This window comes from Triticum dicoccoides, chromosome 4B (assembly GCF_002162155.2).
Source record: "Triticum dicoccoides isolate Atlit2015 ecotype Zavitan chromosome 4B, WEW_v2.0, whole genome shotgun sequence".
Classification (NCBI taxonomy): Eukaryota; Viridiplantae; Streptophyta; class Magnoliopsida; order Poales; family Poaceae; genus Triticum; species Triticum dicoccoides.
In genome coordinates, this window is record NC_041387.1 from 193,921,173 (window position 1) to 193,926,376 (window position 5,204).

Sequence of the window (5,204 nt, forward strand, 5' to 3'; positions counted from 1 at the left end):
TGGATCTAACCGTGGTCACCCCACACTTGCACAAAACGACATGTAGTCTTCTCCACGACCCCGGGGTCATTGCCCCAGCATCCTCCGTTCGATCCACCACTGCTTTATTGCCTGCCATCCGACCTTATGCCTGCAACCTACCAAGGCCACCACCCCGACATCCACGACTTGAAGCCTGCCCACAGCGTCGCATTTCATCAACCCCCACATGTTGTCCCAATCCCCGGCGCCGTTGACAGATCCAGATAAGTAGGCACAATGGTTGTCCATTGGTGGGAGCAACCCTCCTAGCAGCCATAGGTGGAAGCTTGGTGGGTGTTAGGAGGGATGTGAAGGAAATATGCCCTAGAGGCAATAATAAAGTTATTATTTATTTCCTCATATCATGATAAATGTTTATTATTCATGCTAGAATTGTATTAACCGGAAACATGATACATGTGTGAATACATAGACAAACTTAATGTCACTAGTATGCCTCTACTTGACTAGCTCATCAAAGATGGTTATGTTTCCTAACCATAGACATGTGTTGTCATTTGATTAACAGGATCACATCATTAAGAGAATGATGTGATTGACTTAACCCATTCCGTTAGCTTAGCATTTGATCGTTTAGTATGTTGCTATTGCTTTCTTCATGACTTATACAAAGTTCCTACAACTATGAGATTATGCAACTCCCGTTTACCAGAGGAACACTTTGTGTGCTACCAAACGTCACAACGTAACTGGGTGATTATAAAGGAGCTCTACAGGTGTCTCCAATGGTACATGTTGAGTTGGCGTATTTCGAGATTAGGTTTTGTCACTCCGATTGTCGGAGAGGTATCTCTGGGCCCTCTCGGTAATGCACATCACTATAAGCCTTGCAAGCAATGTGGCCAATGAGTTGGTTACGGAATGATGCATTACGTAACGAGTAAAGAGGCTTGCCGGTAACGAGATTGAACTAGGTATTGGATACCGACGATCGAATCTCGGGCAAGTAACATACCGATGACAAAGGGAACAAACGTATGTTGTTATGCGGTTTGACCGATAAAGATCTTCGTAGAATATGTAGGAGCCAATATGAGCATCCAGGTTCCGCTATTGGTTATTGACCAGAAACAGTTCTAGGTCATGTCTACATAGTTCTCGAACCCGTAGGGTCCGCACGCTTAACGTTATGATGACAGTTATATTATGAGTTTATATCTTTTGATGAACCGAAGTTTGTTCGGAGTCCCGGATGTGATCACGGACATGACGAGGAGTCTCAAAATGGTCGAGACATAAAGGTTGATATATTGGATGACTATATTCGGATACCGGAAGTGTTCCGGGTGATTTCGGAGAAAACCGGAGTGCCGGAGGGGTTACCGGAACCCCCCGGGGAAGTATTGGGCCTTAGTGGGCCTGAGGGGAGAGAGAGGGCAGCAGTCCAGGAGGTGGCGTGCCCCCTCCCATGAGGAGTCCGAATTGGACTAGGGGAGGGGGGCGCGGCCCCTCTTTCCCTCTCCCTCTCCCTCTCTTTCATTCCCCCTTCCCTCTTCCTAGTTGGACTAGGAAAGGGGTGTCCTACTCCTACTAGGAGGAGGACTCCCCCCCTCCTTGGCGCGCCCCAAGGGCCGGCCGGCCTCCTCCCTTGCTCCTTTATATACGGGGGCAGGGGGCACCTCTAGACACACAAGTTGATCTTCGTGATCATTCCTTAGCCGTGTGCGGTGCCCCCCCTCCACCATATTCCACCTCGGTCATATCATTGCGGTGCTTAGGCGAAGCCCTGGGTCGGTAGAACATCATCATCGTCACCACGCCGTCGTGCTAACGGAACTCATCCCCGACACCCTGCTGGATCGGAGTCCGGGGATCGTCATCGAGCTGAACGTGTGCTGAACTCGGAGATGCTGTACGTTCGGTACTTGGATCAGTCGGATCGTGAAGACGTACGACTACATCAACCGCGTTGTTCTAACGCTTCCGCTTTCGGTCTACGAGGGTGCATGGACAACACTCTCCCCTCTCGTTGCTATGCATCACCATGATCCTTGCGTGTGCATAGGAATTTTTTTGAAATTACTACGTTCCCCAACAGTGGCATCCGAGCCAGGTTTTATGCGTAGATGTCATATGCACGAGTAGAACACAAGTGAGTTGTGGGCGATACAAGTCATACTGCTTACCAGCATGTCATACTTTGGTTCAGCGGTATTGTGAGATGAAGCGGCCCGGACCGACATTACGCGTACGCTTACGCGAGACTGGTTTCACCGCTATGAGCACTCGTTGCTTAAAGGTGACTGGCGGGTGTCTGTCTCTCTCACTTTAGTTGAACCGAGTGTGGCTACGCACGGTCCTTGCGAAGGTTAAAACATCACTAACTTGACAAACTATCGTTGTGGTTTTGATGCGTAGGTAAGAACGATTCTTGCTCAGCCCGTAGCAGCCACGTAAAATTTGCAACAACAAAGTAGAGGACGTCTAACTTGTTTTTGCAAGGCATGTTGTGATGTGATATGGTCAAGATGTGATGCTATATTTTATTGCATGAGATGATCATGTTTTGTAACCGAAGTTATCGGCAACTGGCAGGAGCTATATGGTTGTCGCTTTATTGTATGAAATGCAAACGTCCTGTAATTGCTTTACTTGATCACTAAGCGGTAGCGATAGTCGTAGAAGCAATAGATGGCGTAAACGAGAATGATGCTACGATGGAGATCAAGGTGTCACGCCGGTGACGATGGTGATCACGACGGTGCTTCGGAGATGGAGATCACAAGCACAAGATGATGATGGCCATATCATATCACTTATATTGATTGCATGTGATGTTTATCCTTTATGCATCTTATCTTGCTTTTATTGACGGTAGCATTTTAAGATGATCTCTCACTCAATTATCAAGAGGTGTTCTCCCTGAGTATGCACCGTCGTGCTGAGACACCACGTGATGATCGGGTGTGATAGGCTCTACGTTCAAATACAACGGGTGCAAAACAGTTGCACACGCGGAATATTTAGGTTAAACTTGACGAGCCTAGCATATACAGATATGGCCTCGGAACACGAAGACCGAAAGGGTCGAACGTGAATCATATAGTAGATATGATCAACATAGTGATGTTCACCATTGAAACTACTCCATCTCACGTGATGATCGGACATGGTTTAGTTGATTTGGGTCACGTGATCACTTAGATGACTAGAGAGATGTCTGTCTAAGTGGGAGTTCTTAAGTAATATGATTAATTGAACTTAAATTTATCATGAACTTAGTACATGATAGTATTTTGCTTGTCTATGTTTGTTGTAGATAGATGGCTCGTGCTGTTGTTCCATTGAATTTTAATGCATTCCTTGAGAAAGCTAAGTTGAAAGATGATGGTAGCAATTACACGGACTGGGTCCGTAACCTGAGGATTATCCTCATTGCTGCACAGAAGAATTACATCCTGGAAGCACCGCTGGGTGCCAGGCCTGCTGCATATGCAACTGACGACGTTAAGAACGTCTGGCAGAGCAAAGCTGATGACTACTTGATAGTTCAGTGTGCCATGCTTTACGGCTTGGAAGCGGGTCTTCAACGACGTTTTGAACGTCAAGGAGCATATGAGATGTTCTAGGAGTTGAAGTTGATATTTCAAGGAAATGCCCGGATTGAGAGATATGAAGTCTCCAATAAGTTCTATAGCTGTAAGATGGAGAAGAATAGTTCTGTCAGTGAACACATACTCAAAATGTCTTGGTATAATAATCACTTGATTCAACTGGGAGTTAATCTTCCTGATGATAGTGTCATTGACAGAATTCTTCAATCACTGCCACCAAGCTACAAGAGCTTCGTGATGAACTATAATATGCAAGGGATGGACAGGACTATTCCCGAGCTCTTCGCAATGCTAAAGGCTGCGGAGGTAGAAATCAAGAAGGAGCATCAAGTGTTGATGGTCAATAAGACCACCAGTTTCAAGAAAAAGGGCAAAGGGAAGAAGAAAGGGAACTTCAAGAAGAACAACAAACAAGTTGCCGCTCAAGAGAAGAAACTCAAGTCTGGACCTAAGCCTGAGACTGAGTGCTTCTACTGCAAGCTAACTGGACACTGGAAGCGGAACTGCCCCAAGTATTTGGCGGATAAGAAGGATGGCAAAGTGAACAAAGGTATATGTGATATACATGTTATTGATGTGTACCTTACTAATGCTCGCAGTAGCACCTGGGTATTTGATACTGGTTATGTTGCTAATATTTGCAACTAAAAACAGGGACTACGGATTAAGCGAAGATTGGCTAAGGATGAGGTGACGATGCGCGTGGGAAATGGTTCCAAAGTCGATGTGATCGCGGTCGGCACGCTACCTCTACATCTACCATCAGGATTTGTTTTAGACCTAAATAATTGTTATTTGGTGCCAGCGTTGAGCATGAACATTATATCTGGATCTTGTTTGATGCGAGACGGTTATTCATTTAAATCAGAGAATAATGGTTGTTCTATTTATATGAGTAATATCTTTTATGGTCATGCACCCTTGAAGAGTGGTCTATTTTTATTGAATCTCGAAAGTAGTGATACACATATTCATAATGTTGAAGCCAAAAGGTGCAGAGTTGATAATGATAGTGCAACTTATTTGTGGCACTGCCGTTTAGGTCATATCAGTGTAAAGCGCATGAAGAAACTCCATACTGATGGACTTTTGGAATCACTTGATTATGAATCACTTGGTACTTGTGAACCGTGCCTCATGGGCAAGATGACTAAAACGCCGTTCTCCGAAACTATGGAGCGAGCAACTGATTTATTGGAAATCATACATACTAATGTATGTGGTCCAATGAATATTGAAGCTCGCGGCGGGTATCGTTATTTTCTCACCTTCACAGATGATTTGAGCAGATATGGGTATATCTACTTGATGAAACACAAGTGATAGAGGCAAAGGTGTCCCGTCTTTCGATGAGATGATGGATATCGCTTTGGTGGCAGTCGACTTTGACGATCCGACTACGAACGTGCGAGGACGTCGCGCCTTAGCAATCGCTAAACCAACTCCGAAAGGTTATTGACCACGCCGGAGCACGACCAACCTGACCACGAGGGTCTGTTTCCTACGAGCAAACGAAGAACAAGCAAGAAACTGAGATTGCAATCTGGATATTGCGAATATAAGATGAAAGCTTTATTGATCAAGGTGGGGTTCTGTGACGCCTTTGTC